Genomic DNA, 25,673 nt, shown 5'->3' on the forward strand with positions numbered 1-25,673 from the left:
GCCCTTTCAGGGCTTGGGCCCTAATAATAATCCTTAGAAGAACAATAGGGCTCTGCGCCCTTTCAGGGCTTGGGCCCTAATAATAATAATCCTTAGAAGAACAATAGGGCTCTGCGCCCTTTCAGGGCTTGGGCCCTAATTATGTGCAAATGTATTTTTTGCAGCTCAAAATTTTGTAAGTTCAGAAGACCAGTATTTAATTAAAGATATAATATATGTTTTTGTTTTTTTACTTATTTTTCATAATAAAGTGATAGATATTTGTGATAGCCTATGATATGAAAGGGTTAAATTATGAAAAAACAAGAGACAAGGTGACACACACACAGTGAGAGAGACCCCCTCCACACACACACTGTAGTAAGCTGCAGGAATAAATCAGCCCAACCCCCACCCCCTCCACACACACACACACACACACACACACACACACACACACACACACACACACACACACACACGTCTGGTTCACTATCTTTTTGGGGACTCAGCATAGACGTAATGGTTTTTATGCTGTACACTCCATATATTCTGTCCTCCTACACTGCTCCTGCCTCTAAACCTACCCATCACACAAAACTTTCTGCATTTTCACCTTTTCAAAATAACTCATTCTGTCTGATTTATAAGCTTTTGTACCCATTGGGACCTCAATTTAGGTCCCTACAGTGACACGAGTCCCCATGAGTCTGTGTGCATTCAGGTTTAAGTCCCCACAAGGCTAGAAAACCATTCACACACACACACACACACACACACACACACACACACACACACACACACACACACACACACACACAGAGGCAAGTTTTTTGCTTGAAAACTTATACAATATTGCCCTCTACTGGTCATTTAAGGGAGAGCATAAGGGTTGAAAAGCAACAACAACAAAAAACAGTGTGATATAGAGAATAGCCAGCAGGTGGGAGTATAGCCTTATGTGTCCATATTTTGTGTTTTTTAGGCTTTTGCTAAGGGAAAACCGTTTGAGATATCCAATAACCGTTCGCATTTTAGCATCTTCTGTATATTTACTTCATGTTGTCCGAGTTTGGAGGAGATTGAATGAATCGCTTTTGAGGAGAAGGTAAAATCTCAGAGCTCGCTTTCGACTTTTTGTTATCTTCCAACCAAATTATCTGACTTCCTGTTGGTCAGAGCAGAAAGTTGTTCGGCTCAAAAAGTACAATATATATACCGAGTTTGGTAACTGTACATAAAACTAACCCCCCCAGTTTGGACAAAAGATGGCGCTACTGAGCCCCTCTACCACGCCCGTTTCTGAGTCTTTGCTTGCATATTCTGGACAGCATGTCAGATGTGTGTGTTGAGTTTCATGCAATTTCAAGCATGCTAAGAGTCTCAAAAACACCTAAAAAGATTATTGGACTTTGACACGTTGCCATGACAACAGTATTTCAAGAATCAGGAATCCATTCATATGTCTATATCTGCCATGTTTTGACATTATACTGATGAAGTTTGAAGTAAATCGGGTGAAAATAAGATGGGGATTTAAAGCATTTTTGAAAGTGACACACTTCCTTCTGCCAGTTGGTGGCGCTATACCTTTGACTCACTAAAAGTCATATCCATGTGATCGGCCTCTTGCAACGAACACACAGCTGAAGTTTCATTAAAATGAATTAATGTATGCAGAAGTTATAATACACTTCCTGTTTCCCTTTTCTCGCCATAAATTCATCTCTTCGCCACGGCCTAACCGTTCGAGATATCAAAAAGTTGCTCGCAATTTAGCATCCTCAGTGTCTTGACTTCATGCTGACCGAGTTTGGTGCTGATCGGGTGAATCGTCTAGGAGGAGTACCGCAAATTCCACAGCATGTGTTTTCCGAACAACCCATAATAGCTCACTTCCTGTTGGGCTGACACATAACTTAGAGCACGACAGTTGTTCGGCCCGATGAGCTCTATATGTGTACCGAGTTTCATATATGTACGTGCAGGTGTGTTTGATTTATAGACCACGTTTTCAGACCCCACTTTAGGGGGCGCTGTCGAGCCCCCCTGCACGCCCGGGTACCAGCCTCAGCCCGGCCCTGATGGCCGCGCATTCTGATGCGTGTGCAAAGTTTCAAGAGTTTTCGAGCATGGGAAGGGCCCCAAAAATGCCCAAATAGTCGGTAAAAAAAATAAAAAAGAAATAATAATAATAATCCTTAGAAGAACAATAGGGCTCTGCGCCCTTTCAGGGCTTGGGCCCTAATAATTATATGCTAAAATATAATTTTATTGTTATAAGAACACTAGCGTAAAGATATAATAGTATATTATACTAATATAATTAGTATATTAAAAGAGCAAAGGCCGATGGTCATTGAACAAGACTTTAAGCAAATCATTTTGTCCCGCCTTCAGAATTTCCTTTATATGCTGATTGGTGTGCTCTCTAATTGGGCGGGCTTAACAACAACCGGCCAATAAATGAAACGATAATATGCGTGATTGACAGCGTTGAGCGTTCGTAATTTAAAAACAGTTGGAGTGTTGCTGTACGTGCTGTACACGGCGTGACGGCGGGCGTAGGAGCGGGTGGTTGTCGAGTAAATGGCACTTGTGGTTTGTAAGGCATTTAATGTGATGGTCATAGTTTTATTTCTTGGTATTTGTAACTTATACAGTTCTTCTGAGTTTTGTCCTGTGCCTGCCTATATTATAAGCAGCTGTCGCACTTGTCATGGCTTAAGAATTATTATGTCCGTTTAGGCCCATAGACTATTAAAATAGTCCTTTGTAAATAGTTGGGAGGGGGATGGAACATTGGAAGTAGTTAGCGTTGTCCACCAACTTTTACTTTATGTTAAATATTGATTCAGGTTCGTGGGAAGTGCTTTCTATAAGTGAGAATAATTCTTAAAATAGGGAGGTAATTATGTTGAGTAGGCTAATTGACAAGAGGAAATTCAGTGAGCTTCTTTGCTTGCATGGTTTTGGACCGAAGCTGTTCTGCTAGCATACAAATGGTTTCCTTTGAAAACTGGTCACATAACCCGCCGTTTTTCTCGTGTTTCATGTGATTTAGTAGTTCACTGGTCTGGCGTCTTTTCAGCCTTTCTGGTTGATGTCCCTTTATGAGAGAATAATTTTCTTTGACCTTTTACCTCAACATTCAAAAGTCTAAGGGGTTTGGCTTGACTTTTGGAATTTAGTTTTATTTTCGATCCTACCCTTCTCATTCAGTAAAAGCATGTCTCTTATAAAAAGCCCTGGCACTTTACCCCACTCTGCGTCGTCCTGTTTGCATGCAAGTTTGTTTGGAGAGCAGCAACAACCGAAGGAAGGTCAACTTGTGGTGCAAACAACTCATTATTAATGTAAGGCAGCCAACATGACTGGTTGCTAATCTACATAGTTCCTAAAAAGTGCTGTGATTATTAATTCAGGGCATTTGAAGGCACTGTGGGAGCGTTGCATTCTTGATTGTATACAAGAGCAGAAAACAAGCTTTGGCCAGGCACTCAAGATGTTTGGTGAAAGGCTCCAAAACTTTCTCTATTGCTGAAGATGTGGTGTGTCTGAATGAGGAATAAGGAATGCATGTGGAATTTTAAGTTATAGGTGAATGCTTGCAGAATGACTTATGGATGTTAATGCAGCAATCCTATCTTATCTGTAACTGAGCATCACTACAAAGTAACAGGCAATCAAAGAGACTTTTAATTAGATGTTTTCTCACTTGAGGCCTTCTGCTTTACCACCAGATGCACACCAACTAGATCTTATTTCCTGACCTGCAGTATTAGTAGTAGTATTAGTTTTAAAGTGACTTGAGCTGTATGTTATAATTAGGATAACTTTTATTGCCTCTTAAATGATTGTAAAGGGGGGGGGGGGTGTATTCTAGTTTTTAAGGATATTATAATGGAGCTTGTCTTTTTAATGACTATTTTCTAATTTATCACAGTGTAAAATTGAACAGAAATTCACTATTTTGACCCCAGCCCCACCCCCAGTTCAGTCTTTGCAACTATGATAATAAAATGTAAACCTGAACAAGTTGGCAAAATTCATAGAAATTGAGGCAATCGGTTACATAATTTTAAAGTTCAGAAATCTAAAGTTTAAGTAAGGAGAACATTTTAATTGGTCTTAACTTCAAATATTTGAGTAAGCTAATTCATTAAAACTTAAAGGAGCACTATGTAGTATTTTTGCAGTAAAATATCAACATTTTGTTCAGTTGAGGTCTTACAATATCCCAAATGTTTCCAACTATTTGTAAATTGGGAGAAAATTGCTATTTTAACCAAGGAGCCGGGACGTCGGAGGGAGTAGCCTGTCAATTGCGTCATTTCTGCGTTACCCTCGGTTTCCAGTTTTATTCTGCAGGAACTCTTTACTCTTAGCAGTGTGCAACAGAATTGAGGCCAAGTCAACACCTCAAACTCGTTGTGGTGCTCAAACCATTCCTGAACTGTTTTTGCTTTGTGGCAGGGCGTATTATCCTGCTGAAAGAGGCCAAAGCCTCTAGGGAATACTGTTTGAAAGGGTGTACTTGGTCTGCAACAATGCTTAGGTGGTACGTGTTAAAGTAAAATCCACAAGGATGCAGGACCCAAGGTTTCCCAGCATCATACTGCCTCTGCCTGCTTGCCTTCTTCCCATAGTGCATCCTGGTGCAATGTGTTCCCCAGGTACACACACAACCAGCCATTATGTAATGTAAAAGAAAACATGATTCATCAGACAGACCACCATTTACCATTGCTCCATGGTCCAGTTCTATGCAGCCCCTGCCCTCTGTGTATTCTGACACCTTTCTATCAGAACCAGCATTCTATCTATCTTCTATCAGGACCGATCAGGACTTCTTAAGTAATATGAGCTACAGAATCTTGTCTGTTTGATCAGAACACTGGAGCCATTGCTGTGGGCCTTTATACTTGCCCATTTTTCTAAATTCTTCTTCATCAACTTAAGGACAAAATGTTCAATTGCTGCCTAATATATCCCACCCACTAACAGGTGAAGAGATAATCAGTGTTATTCACTTCTCCTGTCAGTGGTCATAATGTTATGTCTGATTGGTGTATTTTGAGCATTAGAGTTTTCAGTGTAGTAAAACTAAAATGTGGGAAATATTCTCAAATCATTTGGTGTTTTCAATTTGTGCTCCCAAAAATGCTGTCCTCATCACCATGCCAACATTTTTATGGAACAATTAAGTTTCTCTGAAAACTGGATATTCATAATGTAGTTATAATATTTTAAGAAGCAATCAATATGTCTTCTAGATTCAAAGTCCTCTTAAGTGAAGCATCACCCATATAATTTTTGCATAATAATAATAATCAGAAACATTAGGTGTGTAATTGTTTTATTGTACTCCAGTGGGTGGTGTCAAGCATCTTTACATCTCTCAATGGCTCGTTTTTAACCAGTGAATGGTATCAATATGCCCTTTTAAATATTCTTCCTGTTTTCATCACTCTCCTGCTCTGTTAGAGATCATTTTTACAAATGTGAGGCTTGCAGGCAATTGCACGGAATAAACGGCAGTTCATAAACGTCATATTAACTATTTATGTGAATAATCAGAGTCTGCCGTGTGAACAGTGGCAAGCGGAAAAAATAAATAAGACGGAATACATTAGACATGACAGCATGATGTACAATAGACATTATCACTGTTGGTGATAATGACCCTCAGATGTTTGGTGGAATGCTGTGCATTTAATGAGGTCTTGGTATGCAGTGCATTGCTCTAGCCTTGTAACAACTTGCTTGCATGAATTTTGCCTTTTAGTTTAATTAAAGTATTCCAGGTTCAAAACAACTTAACTTGACAGCTTTTGTGACAATGTTAATTACTAGAAGAAATAAATGTGGCTTCTCTCTCTTTCTTTTTCAAGCAAAGGAAGTGGATTGGGACACTTGTTTGGAGGCTTTTTTAGAAGAAGAAATGTGATGATTTTACAAGAGACATCCAAACATCTATTTGAGCTGTAAAAGCATTTATGTAGTTCTGTTGTCAAACTTTACAGAGACAGTTTTTATTATGATTTCTTTTTTCTTCGCTAAATTCATGTTAACATGAATATTGTCTTGAGAATTTGAGTATTGAATATTCCATTATTTTTAACATTTATGCATTAGCCCCATTCATTTGCACTAATGCCTCACTATAATCAAGATCTGTCTTTGTTTTAAATTCTTGTTTAATCATCACTGTCAATTATGTCTTGTACAGAACTCTTGATTATTCATTTAGGCTTAATTGGGTTAACCTTAAATCAGGGTGAGTTTACTGCTGTTCCATGGCTCACTATTTACATCAAGCCATAGGAGGAGTGCATGAGTAGCAGTAAATCCGCTTGCCACTCAAACGTCTGTGTTGTCTCTCAATATTTAAGACACCAGCATTCTAATCCATTGTAATGGAGAGCTCCTTTCCTAAGGTAGCCATGGTGATCACAAGGGCATCAGCCAATTGATAGAGATGCTCTTTGAGCAGTCAGGAATAAAAGAGGAGCAGTTTTGAAGAGGCAATGTGGGGTGATGGAGGAGGGATTCAGGCCTGAACAAAATAAAATGCCCATAGAGAATGGACTGCTTTCAGAGGTAGAGAGGGGTTGGTCTAATTTGCACAAAGTCTTCTCTTTCTCAAACCGGAGCTGACAGCAGACGTTTTTATCAGCAAGGAACAACTTGCATGGAGAGAAACACATTCATTTCAGTGTGGAGTCCTTGCCAAGGACAATGGCCCAGCAGGATGGAACATAGCCGTCCTTTTTGGAAAATTAGAGTAAACATTATTCCGCCTTATTTATTTGCCTGAACAAACAACCGTGCCCACAGGAACTAAACGTGGCTTTTAGATGTAGGCCTGTTCAATATGCAGGTGGAACTGTTTTTTTATGTACAAGTTTTGTATACATTGGCATACTTTGGTATACATTGTCATTTACCACCAGTAAACATATACTAAATATAAACCTATTCATTCTTTTGTTTTTTTATTTTTTACAGTTTTTTAGGTCTGGGGGTGCTTTTCCTTTATCTGGTCCAACGTATCCTTATAAAAAAACAAATTTTTAGGTTCATGAGATCATGGGAAACATTTTAGTCAGGTGTCTCCAAATGTTTGGCTGGTAGTGGACGTTTTGGTTATTGTGGAATCTGACTATTGAGGACTAGAGAAAATGTGTTCTCAGGAGGAATGACATCAGGGACACTTGTTCACGTCTCCATCTCCATGCTGAGACAGGCCAAAATCTCACAGGATCTGAATCCAGACATCTCATTCCTCCTGGGAGAACTTGCATTAATAAATCATGACTTTCCATTCAGTGATGAGTGTGTGTGTATGTGCACGTCATCATCTCTTTAGAACATCATGTCAGCTTAGGGACTGTTCCAGCTGCTCAACTCGGTGACTATTGTGTCCATCAAATGTTTTTATGATAGAAAAGTGACAATTGGTGACTGACATGCGGTTTGTGTGATCTGCAGGGCCGTTTAGCTATTAGAGCTTGGACACTGAAAGCATGTGGATTTGGAGAGGTTCAAATTGAAGTAAACCAATCTATTTTTTTCCTTCTGATCAAAATAATTTTATTAGAAAAAGATTGAGGAGCCGTTACATGTATCATTGATGCTGGATCAAAATGGAGGCCTAGCAATTATGAATGTAAATTTTTCCGCAAAATTGAGAGAAAACTTTAGTTTGACTGTGATAGTTTCATTTCATTAGAGATGCTGCCTGCAGCCCTTGAGATATACAGTATGTGTGGAAGCCGGGGGTGGATGAGTGATTAGATGTCCTCTTCCTCTGATCGTTTGTGCCTCTGTGCAAATAAATAACCTGCGAACGCAAATAAACAGAGGCATCCATCATGTGAGCGTCCCAAAGACAGTGACTGATTTCCGTGCGAGGCTCCTGAGGGAGCAGGATACGTGACACTGGCACTTTTATTGTGAGAAATGGCAGCTGCCAGTGAACCAATATGCACATGGGTGACATTATCACTGAGATGTAAGAGACGCATGCACTGGATGGGTGAGCAGTGAAGTGTGTGGTTTCTACTGACGTTTTGTTTATTGTTTGATGTAACATGACTATTTTAATAAACATCATGTTTAGGTCTTAGGTTTAGTCTTTTTCAAAACATGTCTTTGGAAATTGATATGGGCTTACAATTGAGGTTGTTGAAATCTGATTACAGTCAGATGCTAAAGACACAATATTAGGTGGTTGAGAACTCTGGTGGCCAGAGTGTTGCTATGTGTTAGGTATTTGGAAGTGTGTTCTGTAGATGAGGTAATCATCTACATTACTTTTTAAGATAAGAAATGTAAAGTTTAAGCAGAACTGGCAGATTTTTATATTGTATTGTGCTTGTACATTTTAACTGCTTGGAACTTTGAGTTAGCTAATTCATCTCAAAAGATATTTTAGTTATGGAAATTTTCCTAGCTTTAACTAGCTAAATGTTAACTGGTAACACAATGCTTTGGTAGCATTAGCTTAGCAAAGCACTTGCTGAATGAGTATGTCAATATAGAACATTTATAACATACACACTCACCTAAAGGATTATTCGGAACACCATACTAATACTGTGTTTGACCCCCTTTCGCATTCAGAACGGCCTTTAATTCTACATGGCTTTGATCCAACAAGGTGCTGTAAGCATTCTTTCAAAATGTTGGCCCATATTGATAGGATAGCATCTTGCAGTTGATGGAGATTTGTGGGATGCACATCCAGGGCACGAAGCTCCCGTTCCACCACATCCCAAAGACGCTCTATTGTGTTGAGATCTGGTGACTGTTGACTGGTGAACGCTCTACTGTGTTGAGACTGTGGGGGCCATTTTAGTACAGTGAACTCAGTCATGTTCAAGAAACCAATTTGAAATGATTTGAGTTTTGTGACCTGGTGCATTATCCTGCTGGATGTAGCCACCAGAGAATGGGTACATTGTGGTCATAAAGGGATGGACATGGTCAGAAATAACGCTCAGGTAGGCGGTGGCATTTAAAGGGATAGTTCACTTTAAAATGAGAATTCTGTCATCCTTTACTTACCCTCAAGTTCTTTCAAACCTATATTCATTTCTTTCTTCAGCTGAACACAAGGGAAGATTTTGAAGAATGTCCGTAACCAAACAGTTAACTGGAGCCATTGATTTCCATAGTATTTTTTTTTCTTACTATGGAAGTCAATGGCTCTAGTTAACTGTTTGCTTAATGACATTCTTCAAAATATCTTACCTTGTGTTCAGCTGAAGAAAGAAATTCATACAGGTTTGAAACAACTTGAGGGTGAGTAAAGGATGACAGAATTTTAATTTTAAAGTGAACTATCCCTTTAACCGATTCCAAATTGGCACTAAGGGGCCTAAAGTGTGCCAAGAAAACATCCCCCACACCATTACACCACCACGCTTAGCTTTTTACACTGTTAAAGACTTGGATTCCCATCCTAAACATAGACAAAGTTTCAAAAACTAATGTTGGACGTTTGATGGAGTATTTCTGTGTCAAAAATACTCCTTCCGGTTTCTCACAAGTTTCGGAGAGTTTTTTTCGAGTATGGCAAGGCAAGGCAAGTTTATTTATATAGCACATTTCATACACAATGGCAATTCAAAGTGCTTTACATAGAAAGGAATTAAAATAGGGATAAAAAATGCATAAGAAAAAGAATACAATGTAAAGAGAATTAAAAATAATAAAATGATGATAACCAAAGAAAAGAATAAAGGTAAATAAAAAAATGATGCATAGATAAGGTGCAATCAGTGGGACGTACAGTGGCACAGTGCTCATTCAGTAAATGCACAGCTAAACAGATGTGTTTTGAGTCTGGATTTGAATGTGGCTACTGTTGGTGCAGCTGCAGCTGGGATAATAACTAAAAGCAGACTCTCCTTGCTTTGAGTGAACTCTTGGTATTTCTAACTGATTTGATCCTGCTGATCTGAGTGATCTGTTGGGTTTGTATTTAATCAGCATATCTGCAATGTATTGAGGTCCTAGGTCATTGAGAGATTTATAAACAAGTAGTAGTACTTTAAAATCGATCCTAGATGTAACTGGAAGCCAGTGTAAAGACCTGAGGACTGGTGTGATATGGTCATATTTTCTGGTTCTGCTCAGAATCCTGGCAGCAGGGTTCTGTATGAGCTGCAGCTGTCTAATGGTCTTTTTGGGAAGGCCGGTGAGAAGGCCATTACCATAGTCCACCCTACTGGTGATGAAAGCATGAACAAGTTTCTCTAAGTCTTGCCTGGAAACAAAGCATCTAATTCTTGCAATATTTTTCAGATGATAGTATGCCGATTTAGTTATTGCTTTGAGATGACTACGGAAACTCAGGTCTGACTCAAATCACTCCAAGATTCCTCACTTGATTTTTTGTTATCAGACCTTTAGTCTCAAGATATGCGTTCACCTTGAGAATTTCATCTTTGTTTCCAAATGTAGTGATTTCAGTTTTGTCTTTGTTTAACTGAAGATAGTTTTGGCACATCCAGTTGTTAACTTCATCAATGCATTTGCACAGGGAGTCAATGGGGCTGTAGTCATTAGGTGACAGTGCTAAGTAGAGCTGGGTGTCGTCAGCATAGCTGTGGTAAGCAATATTGTTATTTTCCATTATTTGGCTCAGTGGCAGCATATACAGGTTAAACAGGAGTGGTGCTATAATTGACCCTTGTGGGACTCCGCATGTCATGGACGTTCACTCAGACTGAGGACCATCCCAGAAAGCCCAACCCAGTTTTCCAGCCTGTCTAGAAATATGTTGTGGTCAACAGTGTCGAATGCAGCACTGAGGTCGAATAGAACCAGAATTGATGTTTTGCCTGTATCAGTATTTAAGCGAATATCATTTATAATCTTTATGAGTGCTGTCTCTGTGCTGTGGTGCAGATTGAAAATTGTCAAAGAATCTGTTTGAGTTTAAGTATTTGTTTAATTGATTGAAAACAACTTTTTCAATGATTTTGCCAATGAAGGGGAGATTTGAGATTGGTCCGTAGTTGCTCAGTATGGAGTTATCCAGATTTATCTTTTTCAGAAGAGGCTTAACTATTGCAGTTTTAAGGGCAGTTGGAAAAGTCCCATAGAGAAGTGAGGAGTTCACCACTTCTAGGAGATCTGCTTCCAAACAGTTAAACACACTTTTGAAAAAAGAAGTGGGGAGTGCGTCAAGGGCGCAGGTTGATGTTTTAAGGTGCTGTACTGTGTCTTCTAAAATTTTACCGTCAATTGTTTCGAAAACAGACATAGTAATTTTCTGAGGTTTTGGTCTGATCTGTCTGACCCCAGAGCAACTCAAGGATGTGCTGATTGCCTTTCTGATATTTTTGATTTTCACTGAGAAGAAGGAAGCAAACTCGCTGCATTTGCTGTCTGACAGCATTTCTCTGGGAATGTGACTCGGGGGGTTTGTTAGTCTGTCTACAGTAGCAAAAAGAGTGCGCGTGTTGTTTATATGTTTGTATATAATATTTGAGAAAAAGGTCTGTCTAGCTTTGCCTAGTTCAACACTGAAAGCATGAAGGCTGTCTTTATAGATGTTATAATGGACTGCAAGTTTTGTCTTCCGCCACTTTCGTTCAGATTTTCTGCATTGTCTTTTCATTATTTGAACAAGCTGAGTATGGGTCGGCTTGACGTCGATAGAGCGGAAGGTCCTTGTATGGGCCGTACGGGCTCTTCTCCCGGAAGGGTGCGCGCACGTGACTAGAGCGAGAAAGGACATGCACGCCGCTAATAAACACTGGTCTCAAGGTGCAGATCCACTCGTCCGTGAACACTTATGTCGTTATAGTCCGTGCCGCGCTCCACTTTATTCCTATGGGTGACATCAAGCTACTTCAACGCTTCAGCACAGCATTCCGGGAATGCAGCGCTGAATTTGAACCGATTTGAACGCAGAAATGACGGGAAGCTTCACAACATCGCTTCAGTCACGTCGCAAAGTGGATCTCCACGGTCACTGCTGTCACAGTACTTCATCAAATCATACCAAAGAAGTGTGTTTTTGACGGAGCGGTCCCAGTGATAAAGGTTCGGTCCTGCTTTGGAAGCAGGCGGTGAGTTAAACTGCTTCAAATGTCTATGCTGTTGCTTATCGTCGTGCGAGTAAACATCAGTAAACGACACAATCGCGTGCTTCGTCATTCAAATGCGCTAACGTTACTCCATTGTTGTTCTATGTATAACGTTCGACTAGTCTGAGGTGCAAAACCGTTTTGCTTGCTACTGCTAAGGTTTAGTCGCTTACAATAGTCCATAAACCGAATCATGTCCTCATAAACTGCGAGTAAACACACACAAATGTTGACAGGCCACTAAATACAGTACATACCACAGAGACGGACGTCCTGCTGTTGCTGTTTCTCATGTTCAATTTATTTCAGCCTCCGAATTTGATTCTGGATCATTATCTGTATTAGCTGAATCTGATCGATAGCCAAGGGTTTCTCCACGCTTAAGGACGTCACCGCTTTGTGTCCACTCGTCATTCTTTAGCTCCGCCCACACGATACGCCTCCAGGCGCTAGTTTTTTTTCCGGAAAGACTCGGTACAGCCTATATTTCTTTTATAAATATAATAAAACTAAAGACTTTTCGGAGATATGAAGGATGCAATACTACTCTATAGATATTCAAGAATGACATGAGATTGACTGAAACTGAGTGTTTCACCCCCCCCCCCCCCCCAAAGTTTCTCTAAACCAAAAGAAACCAGTTCATAAAACTCAAAGCAATGAAACAATTCAGATTAATTAAATAATTTTGTGAACTCAAAAAAAAAAAAGTTCTAAAATTGAAATAATTAGTTTAATTTAAATTTGTCCTACTTAAAACAATTCATTACTTTGAGCATTAGGTTTTATAGTGCTATAGAGGCAACAGTCGGGTTCCGGAAGTCAAAATCCCATTATTTTGTTCTCTTTTCTTTTTACTATTAGCCCACATTATCAAAATTCCAGGTGAAACACTCCCCGTTATCCATGATGATTTGCCAAAAAAATATCTACCAATCAGAGGCTTTCGACAAGCAAATCACAGCAAAAGAGTTGTGGCTCCGGTTGAGCCCAGTTATATATTTATACACTTATTTCTCAGTTTATTAGTATATTTCTCCATATTTTTTTTGACACAATTATGTTATTCACAATGCCTCATGGGATTGTTTTCTTTCCCTCATTAATGGCATTAAGTATAGTCTTGTCTTTGCGTCAAAGGAAAGTTTGTAATGCTGGGAAATCACCTTGTGGCTGTTTTGTTTTGTTTGTGGCTTACAACTTTTTTTTCTTCTTTTTTTTAATCTGTATGGGAGAAATTTATGGAAAAAAACACTTCTGGAACCAGTGGAACAGAAAAAGTGGACAGACACTCAAAAGAGCAAGGTTAATGTCTCGCATGTTACAGTTCCAAAAAAGGACCCCTTCATTGCAATTTTTGGGGATTTTTTTTGCTTGTGAAAATCATAAGAATAGAAGTGCCCACACATATCTCCTCAATGTTTAAATAATTTGAATAATAATTAATTTATCCTGCTAAGCTCATCTGTATGCATCTGATTGTGTCCCATGCCTCTTTTTTTGTGGTTGTTTCTTGAAGCACTCAACTTTGCAGTTTGTCCGTGCCCCTGTTAACAGCTCTCTGCTCTTCAGTGCTTCTGATAGTTGCCAGCCTAATAAATACTCTCTCTGTACCCAGCGATCCATTCCCCTGCCCTCCTGCTCCAAGATTGATCCCTTATCCCCACCCCTTCTTTTCTCTTCCCGCTGCCAGACCCGCAGCTTTAGAACCCATGTGAATAGGTGAAGCTCTGAGGCTCCAACAGATGGCCAGAGCTGCCCTGATTCAGTCACACTGCTGCCGGATGAATACCAGCTCAGAGAGCCCAGAAAAAGTGGAGAAAAAAACGGAGTTCGAGCAAAAGAGAGATAGAGAGAGTGATAGAGTTTCCGCCGTGTGTGTGGGAGAATAAGGGAAAACAGGGACGTGTTAATATGCATGAGGGGAAGAGTAACTGTGTGACAGAGGGAAAGAGAGACAACAAGAGAGGGGAGTGGACGATATTGAATTGTAGATTAAGGGACTTCTTTCCCTCCCGCCCTCTTTTATTTATCTGCTATGGAACCACGCCTCCTCCTTTTCACCTCTCTGTGTGTCTATATCAGGGGACCAGCTATGAGAGAGCCCACTTGTACGGCTGGCAGAGGGGGAGTCGAGTCCAAGGTGGTCTGGCCGGGACCGAATAGGTGACGGATCATTATATCCCTGAGTTTAACGTCCCCTGTTGTTTCGCTGTTTCTCAGGAAGGATTCAGAGGTGGGCATCAGTGAGGTAAGTGCCTTTGTCCCTAATTACTGCATGGCACCATCACCTCTGTCAGATTTGACGGCAGTAATGAATGCACAGGTAAATCTATCCATTGTTAAAGTGAATTATAATTTGATACACTTTCCAGATTGTTAAAAGCACAATTCTGCATTGCATGAACCTCAATTTTATATCTATCTGAAACTGATATTTTTTACATTTATTTTTCTTGAATTCTCAAAGCGATGTCTTATAAAGCCCAAATCACTGCTAATGAGCGTTTCAGAAAGTTATTTGTTGTGATTTCTTCCCATTTATTAAACCTTTTTTGAGGTTTGCTTCTTCTAGTCTTCTCAGACTGTTGGTGTCGCCATATTTCTTTGGTTTTTCGTTTCTCAGATATTTGTCCCTCATATTTGCAGTCTGCCTGGACTAGTTCTTACAACGTCTGTGTTAGTGTGTGATTTTTCGTTTTTGGCCCTTTTAAGGACTTTTAACAAGAGTCTGTCATCACCCCTGTAAAGTGCTACATGACTCGCGCTGCATTTTTGATAGTGAAGAACTGCTCTCTGGTTCAAGTACATCTCTGGAAGCAAGTGATGTTTGGAGTGCTAGGGATTCGCTGGGTAAAATATGCATCAGTGAGCTTGCGCTTCTGTTTGCAGTGTGAGGCTATGAGGTAATGACAAAGGTGATGGGGGCTGAAAGATCTGTGCCTCAGTCATTCATTATTTAATGTGCACTATGTCTCCGCTCAGCCCCACAACAACTGGCCTCCTTTTCCTCTTCTTTCGTCTGAACCAGAGCTGTCCAGGTCCTATGTTTACTGCATCAGACCTGTAAAAATGAGTTTACAATGGCCAATTTCTTCATTGATTAGTGACCTAAAAATGTTATCTTTTTCAGTTTACATCATAATGTAGTGACTTCAATCTCAGATTTGGTGATCTCTGGGTTTTGGAGCCCACTGTATATACTCACAAGCTACCAGTGCATCCTCTTTTTTTTTTTTCCTCCAAAAATCCTTAAAGTAGTTCAGCAGTAACTTTAGAGCTGAGTGAAACTGCTCATTTGGGACCTTCGTCTGACAGCACAAAAAAAAATTGATCTCAATTTTCTAATTCCTGAGCAGGAGCTATTTAGGGTTCATTTGCATATGTACGTCGTCCAGGCCTCAATAGGGTTCTTTTATACTGTGATGTTTTTTTCTCATTTACAAGCTGGAAACCACCTATTTTTGGATTCCTTTGTCTACTGTAATTTGGCAAATTGTTGGCTTTAGGGAGAAAGTCCACATAACAGATTAATGTTGTAGAGTAGCTTCACTGATTTCATGCAAAGTCCATCTCAGTGTTGGGATGTACATTTCAAACACAATTCCAACCATGAAGTCCTAACCCTAACCAAACCTTAAATCTGACTTTTCTTGAGTGTTTATAATTCATCCCCATTAGTCTGTTGTCATTTCTTGAATTTCTTCCCATTTATTAAACCTTTTTTTAGGTTTGTTTCTCACAGTCTTCTCAGACTCCTCATGCTGGTATTGCTATTGGTCATGAGAATCATATTTTGACCAAAAACATACATTTCTGACTTAAACCTAACCACGAAAGGCCCACCCCTATCCGTTCCCCTGTAATAACCTAATAAAGTTGTATGTTTTCATATGATCCAACAAGTCATACAGTATCACATGATTTTGCCATGTGTTGTCATAAGTGTGTTAGCAAAGTTTGAACTTATCATCGACAGATTAGTCCTTTTATCTTTTCATAGACAAAGAAGCACTGAGCAGTTAGAAATCATTTACATTTTCTCAAGTTGAAATCATTGAATTGCTGAGGAGTTGTTTGATTAGCACCTTTAAATAACTATTAAGTGTATTGGCTTTTCATTTAAGAAGATACAAGGTTTGATATAACCGCAAACTGACATTGAGAACAGTGTTGGATGTTGTGGTTAAATGAGCTTAGTAGATGTGTAAGATTTGAATAAAACGATGAAGCTGCAAACAAGGTTGTGCATTTATTATTAATCTATTTACATTTTAGCCCAAACATCTAGCAAAATTAGATGGGATGTTCATCCCATCCAAGTGATTTTTATCAAAGAGTCTGGACACTAGACAAATCCGAACCAGCCAATAACTCGTCTACATGAGACACAAGATATTTCCATGAACTGCTGAGAGCAAAACAAGGCCTGATATGAATCTAAAGTATAATTTGAGCCCGGTGCCCACAGTCTTAAATGTTAATGCTGACTGGAAGTCTTTGATGAGTGATTTGGAGTACAGCACCTCTGGCGGTGCCCTCTGAGGCAGAGAGTGATGTGAATGCATTATTACAGAGCTGTGCCAAGATACTGCAGGTGTCCAGCTGAGATCTGTAATTACATCCAGCCAAGAACATGGGAAGCATCAATCTTGTATCAGAATTTGTAATCAAAAGGTTTTTTATTTCAATCAAGATCAAAAAAATTTTTTTTAACCTCACTAATCAAATAATGTGAATGTTTTTACTGGCTTTCTGAATGACAATATAAAAATACCCTGCTTAAAGTTTTGGAGTAGTTTTGGAGTCAAAAATATAATCATGGTCCCTCATGTCTTATCACTCAGGCTCCTCCCACTGTAAACCACAGCTCTCTCCCATCAGCCATGAACATTCAATACTAGAATCCATCTCTCGTCTCATGTAACATTAACATCTGTCACAACAACAATTGAATAGCCCTTTAGATACAGGAGTTTTGGTTTCAGTTTTTCCCTCTAGATATACGTTTATAGAGAGAGTTCACCCAAAAATAAAAGTTAGGTCCATTTACTCACTCATGTCTCTCCAAACCTTTATGACTTTCTATATCCCGCAAAAGATATACAGATGCTGTAAAGACTCTGCTTACTTTTTACTGTATGGAAAAACACTGAGACATTTTTCAAATATCTTCTTTTATCATAAATAAAATAAACAAACAATCTTTTTAAAGCATTTAACAGATGTTATTCAGTTAGATATTATTGAGAAAGTCAGTTACAAATAAAACAGTCAATGGCAAGCTAGCACACCTATGCTCATAAAGATACAAGTCCTAGTGCCAGTTTTAGCAGGAATCCGGGAAGCAGTAGAGGGAACATAATAGCGGTGTGATGTGAAAGTACATGGGGAAAGTTCAGTAGGAGGGCTGCAGCATTCGGGATGAGCTGCAGATGTTTGATTACCCTGGGAGACATTTGTGACAGTCATTGGGACTAATGGTGAACTGCACACCATAGGAAATTACAGTGACTTAAAAGTGATCTGAAGCCCTTCTGGGCGAACAGAGAGTCTGTATAAGAGTAGAGAGTCTGCTAAGTCATTGTATCGTTAGTCATTGATCTTTGGAAACATTGTTCATGTACAGTGCATATAAAGATGTGTCTTTTTGCTCATTTTTAAAATGGCGTTTCTTTGCCTTATTCTTACCGTTCTCCTCAATCACGCACCCTCAGGGTTCTCCCAACTGAGTTACAGGTCCTCGCTCAGACTTCAGCTCACATCTACCCATTACTCTCTCCGGCTTTCTCTCGCTCACCATATCTATCTTTTGCTCCCTCAGGAGCTCAGCTGGCTTTGTGGCTGCTTATTAACTTTTATAGAATTATAGATTTCCGAAATTGGATTTTCCCAACTCACTAAGGAAAGCAGATTAGCTGGCTACTCTCACATGCACCAGAGTTGTTGTGGCCTGAAACTTAACTTAAATGTCTGAGTATGGACAATTTGTTTGGATGGCAGGTTTATCTGTATTCCAGTAGTGTTTTTCTTCTTTTTATCTTGTAGAGAAAACTCCCTCTTTAGCCTTTGGTATAGCTGGCCTAATTCATTCAGCTGTAATTTTAGATGAACACTTTGTCTTTATTTCTGAATGAGGATACACTTCAACGTTTGTTTATCAAAGGCTCATGTTTAAATGTAATAAAGGGCATTTTGAATTGCACACTGCACTGTCAAATATATTGTATATTTCTTGCTTTTTTGGTGTACTTTCACAGTTATTTTACAGTATTATAAAATCTAATATTAAAATAAATGATAAATTTAAATAAAAATAAAAGATAAATTTGATTTCATTAAATTATAGAACTGAATTAAACATTGACTTAATGCAGGACTATGAAATGATGAAATGAGCAACACTATGCTTAAATCTAAAATTAGGTTGATACCACCCACCTTTATTGTTCATTTTCTAATATAATGGTGCATATATAATGTAAATTGCACATTATGGGGCGGCAGTGGCTCAGTGGTTCATGTAGGTTGTCTACAAACCAGAAGTTTGGTGGTTCAATCTTCACAGTGATATTTAGAAAGATTCAAAATAACTGTACAGAACAAAAAAAAAAAAATCTGGCCACCGGAGCTCAAGGGAGCGCTTTTTTGGGCACTCATTGAGATATTAATTGGGTGAATGAGAGGCTTCTGGAATCGATTGAGAGAGATCTAGACCAGACGGAATCATACAAACATGGCCCGAGGGCCAGTCTGCACCAGAACTGAAAGCACTGATAAAGCTCCCATTACATAGATTACATATTTCTCATAAGTTGGAACTAATGAGTTGGTGATGTGCATATTTCTGAGATTAAAACTTGTTTTGGTCCATTATCCCCAGATAAATACAAAAATGTATGTATGTATGTATGTATGTATATATATATATATATTACTCACAATGACTGTGAATGTTAGCTGTTAAGTGTCAATCATGGTCAATGGAAAGAGGGAGATCATATCTGAGAGGGAAGTGTTTACTTAAAATGAGCCATAATAGATGACTTTAATTAAAAAAGACCCAAAGACATGTCAACCCTTATCTAAGTAATAGTCTGTCCCTGACACAAATGTTAAAACAAGTTTATCAAAGTTCGATCATCGAACATAAATTTGATACAAGGCCAAAGTATACAGATTGCACTGTCAAGTCTGAGTATGTCAGTGATTTGGATCACAACAATAAATGTGGTATTGCTTTCAGTTAATAATCTAACCAGTGTTGGAGAAGGTTACTTTTTAAAGTAATGCATTACTATATTGCATTACTTACTAAAAAATAACATTGTGTTACTTTAGTTACTTTTTTATGGAAAGTAATGGGTTCAACAGAGTAATGGGTTCAACAGTTTGAAGGCTCTTCCACCAAAAGTGAGAAGAATATCATGCTGAAGGAAGTGCTAATTCATGGCTGTACGGTAAAAAGCTCAAATTTGATGTTTTTTCTGAAGTAAATTTAGCTTCTTATTAGTATGCCTGAATTAGATCATCGAAGTGAGATCAAATACATAAAGTATATTTGTGTAATTAAACTTTTAATTATCGCAGGTTTGCCTTTCACTGTTTTTATCCATTTTGTCGAATACCGAATCTGTCCTTGTGCAAGTGAGATGAATAAATGCATGCTCACATTTAGCGTAGAAATATAATAATCATCATCATGTTTACATGGCACCTCTGCACTTTTTTTTCAACATGGGGGCAGGAGAGATGTTAGTCAATAAGTTTCTTTAAAAAAATAATAAAATGACATAATTTGCATTAATTATAATGCGTAACCGTGAACAGTGAAATGTAACAGGGAATGGTTACATTTATTTTGAAATGTAACAGGAAACCTTATATATAGTTCTGCAAGCAGTACTATGTGTTTGTGTAAGAAAGTGTATAGACTTTCGTCCTCCTTTATGCTTGTCTCCTTAGTGTTACATTCACTATAATTGGTTGTGGGTGGCAGCATGGTTAAACCTGATTTGGGACTGAATTGTTGCCTAGTTTCTGAACAGCCCCAGAACAGAAATAGAACGGGCCTATTAGTTTTTATCTTTCCATGTATCCTGCAGTGAGTCGAACAAACATCCATTACACAGTTAGCTGTGCACTGAGTAATGATGCACAGCCTTCATAAAAACCTACGTTCAGGAGCAGCCCATCACACTATTTTGAGTCCTCATTTATATTAAATAGCTGCCAGAGTCACTAATAGCCACCTAGACAGAGGGAGAATGTGAAGATCAGTAGCTCAGGATCCTGTGATCTCATGCCTTCATGAATGTGCGAAGGAATGCAGCTTTCATCATGAGAGATGAAAATGTCCAGGCCACCCTCTGGACGCAATCAAGACCAAACCAAGGACTAATGCGTTTTTAGTCCTGGACATAATTACATCAGCATCTGTAGTGTTGATTTTGAGGTGGAGCACTGACCGATCACACTCTAGAGATTTACCGCATGTTAATGAATTGTAAGAATCGAAGGAGCTGTCTATCACTGGATTTCAATTTGAGACTTGGATTACTGTTTGTGTACTAAAAGGGTTTTTGCTTGATGTTACCGGAAAGCGCTATATTCAGCTATTCTGTTTGAGGCATGATTGTATACTTCAAAAGAAAGTCTGTATACTTCACCTCTCGTCCCCTTTCAGGCTCTTTTTTTTAATTTGCCTTCAGCACACCAAGATAAAACAGCCACCGCAACCTGGAAGAAAGGGAAATAACTCTTCAAAGACGTGGTGGATGTGTTGAGATATGGTTTTTGAAAATGTCCTTCTTCCACCAAGCCCTTGAAGTTTTTAATTCTTGCACATTATTGCATAAAATCCTTTGGTCTTTCTAACTCTCTCCTCATAAAACCTTGCTGTTTACATAATGGGCGTAAGCACTGGCTGACTTAAAGTTTTAAAGGGGGTTTATTGCATCTCATGGGAGTATATTTAGTCTTAAGAGTCAAATGGAGTACAAATTCAAATCTACTAAAATAACAGAACATAACATTTGAAAACAGTTGTAAATGCATTAAAGATTATTGAAGAAAATACAATTTTTAGTCTCTCTACATCAGTCATCTTTTATCCAATGTGTTACTTGCCGTTTCTTTGTGAAATTTCTGATTTCTGAGTGACAATTGTTTCTACACCAATTTCAGTGTACAAACAAAATAATATACATACACAAAATCAAAAGCACACACATCAATCTGTAAAAGTTAGTGCTCACCAAAAAAAAAAGAAAGAAAAAAGATGAGGAGCCTGTGTCCTCGAAACGTCACTTTTGGAGCTGTGGTGTGCCAACTTGTTCTCTTTTTGCTTTATATGTAAAATATGAAAAAATATATTATATTTAAAACTTTTGAACAGGATGACCTTGCAGCCCATTGGAGTGTTTTTGGGTCTTATTAGGATCAGTTGTAAATATAATAGTGTGTGTGCAGGTATATGTGGCTTACGAGGACATAAATGTGTATAATGACATGGGTATTACAACCTGAACATAGTTTATGAGGACACGTCCTTTTACTCATCAGGGATATCGTCCTGCAATCTAATTAGGAGTCACATATTAAAACGGTGAGCTGTGTGCTGGGATAATTGATTCTTTCCACCCAGTGCACATGAAACAAGCAGACAGCAGGAGATACCCTGCTTTGTCAACATTGGGCGCTGTGCCCGCTTTTTAAAAAAGGCGCCCAATGAAGCAACATGGATTGTGCCAACTGACATCCCACGCACAAAGGTACGCCACATGTGTCCCAGTGTGTATGGGGACGACTGAATAACCTCCTGTTTGTGTGAGTGGGTTATTCTGACAGGTCAGTGGGAAATCATAGGCGCTTTGTTTCACAGCACTTTTTGGCTGTCATGAGAGGAACCGTCTAACTCTCTCCTCCGGCAAAAACACTCAAACCCTGATAATTACCCTCTTCCTTTGAGAGTTATCAAAATGGACAACTCTCCCGCTGCTTTGCTAATTACTTTAATAGGTTTAGATAGAGATTAGTGATAGACTAGAAGCTTATGGGATGTGTAATTTTGATAGCAAGTGTATAATTCCTCCTTACTCTTTTCTGTGGTTTTAAAATGTAGCCTTCTTTGTTTTATTTGCGCACTCCATTTTAAGCATCAAACCTGCTGTTCGTATGCACTCATCCATGTCGGGCACAGGACCACAGATTGTATCATCCTGTGAGTGTTCAGGGTCATTAACTGAATGGCCCGAACGGTAAGACCTGTATTACTGTTCCACTCACCCTAATGTCGAAACCATGACTGTCTATGGAGTCATTCACTATTGCAATTTATGGCCTGTTTTATAGAGGTTGGGTCAAACTCTGTCTCTCATCAAGTACTTTAGCTTTGTGTAGCCCTTTCCTCCCTCAAGCAGATTTTGCCCAAACCTCTCAATTATTGGTGGTAACCACCTGCACTGTTCTATTTGTGAATGTAATGACCATTGTTATTGGCAGGGAAGTAAATGGAGGGGAAAAGCATTGGAAACTGTGGGAATGGTAATAGTCTTTTTTATGGATTACAGATTATGATCATCAAAGGGGCAGTTTAGAGGGTCCAGTCTCGCCACAGGGTAAACGATGCAGACATGGGGCCCCAATGACAGCGTCATTAACGAAATGGGCTTCAGTTCAATGACTCCACATTAATGGCCAGTTACCAAATGGAAGGAAAAAGTGGCTATTGTAACCAGATACATTGCAATGATTAGGTACTGTATTTGCGTAATGTATATACTGTACAGTGTGTGTAATACTACCTTGGGAAATCACATTTTTTCCAACCTGGTTCTATTTTCATTCATTTGGCTGCTGATTTTTTTCAAAAGCAGCTTGCATTGAGTAAATGTATACCTTGAATGCATTCTGAGATTTTCTTAATAATCTAACCCATGTTGTTAGTGCCATGCTCTGTTGATCTACTCTTTGTGCAACAGGAATACTATGCTTTGGCCTGTATGTCATGCCATTGATTCTTCTGAACTGGCATTAGAGGGGTTTTAGGAAATTATCCAAAATATTTAAGAAACCAAAACATTAGCAGGCAGGGCATTTGTAGAATTTTATGATTGACATAAGGGCCAGTACTCTGAGCTCTGTGGGTGCCAGTCATGGGTTGTTGGTGATATAATTAAAGACATTCATGCACAATTAAAACACAAAGAGATGGAAATGAGTGAATGTTTTTCACCAGATGTTTTATCAATTTGGCACCTGTGTGTGACACTGGGTGGATTTATTTCCGTTAAATGTGTCTGTTTATAGTTATGTGAGTGTGAGAAACCACTTTCGATATGGATTACACATTACAGCCAAATTCTGCATGACAGGGAAAAATGATAGTGATAATAACTGTCCAGGAATATATCCTTAGTAATTTGTCAATCTGCAAGCTGCATTGGCATATTAAATACACTATTTCTAATACTGAAAATGGTTAGACAACAGCATGCCAATGGTTAGACATTAGTTATGCCTCGTTGTGCCCAAAATAGGGCATGATTAAGAAGATGGTCCTTTTACCACATTTAGACACATCGCAAGTTTCTTTTTTTTCTTTTTTAAAGAAGCTGTTTAAAGTCTGTTCATTTAAATTCATTCCACATTGTTTTTAGATTTTATGTAAGTTCACTTCTCAACATTTTGATGTGATGTGCTTTTACTTATGAGGAAAAAATAGCTTATTAATTCCATACAGTGTAACATTTCAAGCTCTGTATTTCATAACTTCAAGTTCATGTTTCATTAACTTTTTCTTACTTTTATCCATAGACAATTAAAACAGTTTAAATCTGATAAGATCTTATGAAGACTCGGGTCAGTGTGCTGGGCATCAGACCTTGTCTAATTCCTCTTTTCAAGTTCCCATCCGTCCCTGCCGTTCTGAAAACCCTTGTGTGTTTTTGGCAATGAGGCCTGTAACATGTATAGATTTTGGAGGGGCTACCACTAAGCCTGCTAATCTAACCACAAAGAGAAGGAAGGGAGAAGGAGAAGAGGATTAGAATGAGGAAAGTCAGAAAAGGAAAATACCAACCAGCCGCACATCCCCAGGGACCATCTCCAACGAAGATTAGAAAATCCCCACAGTGGCCACACTGACAGTGGGAAGCCCTTGTGAATTACTGCTAATGTTCGTGTGCTGGAATCCACAGGGGTCAGAGGCGTTGGATGTGATAATTACACTTTCTGCTGTGAGGTGCAAGTGCTCCTTTGTGGGTGGAATACTGAAGATGGTTTCAGTGATTGGAGAGGGCCTTGGTTTAAAAGCTTTCTGCTTTTATTTCATTGTGTATTTTGATTTCCAATTCCAGATTATTTTTAGTTCATTTTAGTTCAATTTTTTTCTTGGGAAAAGTACTCGTTTGTATTGGATTTAATTTTATTTAATTCAACTGCTTTGTTCAAAAAACTGATTCATTCAGAAACTACTGTAAATCTGAATGAGTGAGAAATTGAATCATTCATTCATTCATTCATTTGACCAATTTGTAATTTATACAGGAACAAAACACCTCTACGTTTAACTCTTTTTGTTGGCAGAGCAACACTGGTTTGTTTTGTTTTTCGTTCTCCATTTGAACCATTTTAATTTTAGTTAATAAAATATTTTTCAGAGCTAGTGTAAACAGGGTCAAGCTAGTATGAGCTGTGCGAGTACAACCTCACTCCCTTGGTTCCCCTCACTCCTCAACTTCACTCCCCTGGTTCCTCTCACTCCTCAACCTCACTCCCCTGGTTCCCCTCACTCCTCAAGTTCACTCCCCTGGTTCCCCTCACTCCGCAACCTCACTCCCCTGGTTCCCCAAACTCCTCAACCTCACTCACCCGGTTCCCCTCACTCCTCAACTTCACTCCCCTGGTTCCTCTCACTCCTCAACCTCACTCCCCTGGTTCCCCAAACTCCTCAACTTCACTCCCCTGGTTCCCCTCACTCCTTAACCTCACTCCCTGGTTCCTCTCACTCCTCAACCTCACTCCCCTGGTTCCCCTCACTCCTCAACTTCACTCCCCTGGTTCCTCTCACTCCTCAACCTCACTCCCCTGGTTCCCCTCACTCCTCAACATCACTCCCCTGGTTCCCCGCACTCCTCAACCTCAATCCCCTGGTTCCCCTAACTCCTTAACCTCACTCCCTGGTTCCCCTCACTCCTCAACTTCTCTCCCCTGGTTCCTCTCACTCCTCAACCTAACTCCCCTGGTTCCCCTCACTCCTCAACATCACTCCCCTGGTTCCCCTCACTCCTCAACTTCACTCCCCTGGTTCCTCTCACTCCTTAACTTCACTCCCCGGTTCCCCTCACTCCTCAACCTCACTCCCCTGGTTCCCCGCACTCCTCAACCTCAATCCCCTGGTTCCCCTCACTCCTCAACCTCACTCCCCTGGTTCCCTGCACTCCTCAACCTCAATCCCCTGGTTCCCCGCACTTCTCAACTTCACTCCCCTGGTTCCCCTCACTCCTCAACCTCAATCCCCTGGTTCCCCGCACTTCTCAGCTTCACTCCCCTGGTTCCCCTGGTTCCCCTCACTCCTCAACCTCA

At 39.4% G+C, this 25,673-nt stretch overlaps 1 protein-coding gene across 3 annotated transcripts in view; it reads left to right on the forward strand.

The window, feature by feature from the left end:
- The first annotated feature begins 2,534 nt into the window (after positions 1-2,534).
- The window catches only part of sulf2a (sulfatase 2a), a 43,237-nt gene continuing 20,098 nt past the window's right edge, over positions 2,535-25,673 (forward strand). Inside the window, exon 1 of one of the 3 annotated variants that reach the window (XM_067431735.1) lies at positions 2,535-2,584. The gene's annotated coding sequence lies outside the window, so the exon portion shown is untranslated. Of the gene's footprint in view, positions 2,585-13,884; positions 14,338-25,673 lie in introns of those variants that run through there. The other 2 variants (XM_067431734.1, XM_067431737.1) reach the window with 2 other exon arrangements.

The sequence above is a fragment of the Pseudorasbora parva genome, chromosome 22 (assembly GCF_024679245.1).
Source record: "Pseudorasbora parva isolate DD20220531a chromosome 22, ASM2467924v1, whole genome shotgun sequence".
Taxonomy (NCBI): domain Eukaryota; kingdom Metazoa; phylum Chordata; class Actinopteri; order Cypriniformes; family Gobionidae; genus Pseudorasbora; species Pseudorasbora parva.